We start from the raw sequence: 206 nt of genomic DNA on the forward strand, positions 1-206 counted from the left end.
ATATGTTTAACGGGTAGAGGAGTTCAGGTGTATGTACACTCTGGAGTGTCTATACTTTTGAAAGTCTTTCGGGGTGTATTTCTTTGGCAACTCCAAGAATACTCCTTTTCCTGTTATATCGACTTCTCTCTTTCTTTAATCCGAGTTGATTGATGCCGATATACATTTCATCTGCAAACCACGACCTTTTCTTTCTTTTTTTCTTT

This window comes from Cystoisospora suis (genome assembly GCF_002600585.1).
Source record: "Cystoisospora suis strain Wien I chromosome Unknown contig_3117, whole genome shotgun sequence".
NCBI lineage: Eukaryota > Apicomplexa > Conoidasida > Eucoccidiorida > Sarcocystidae > Cystoisospora > Cystoisospora suis.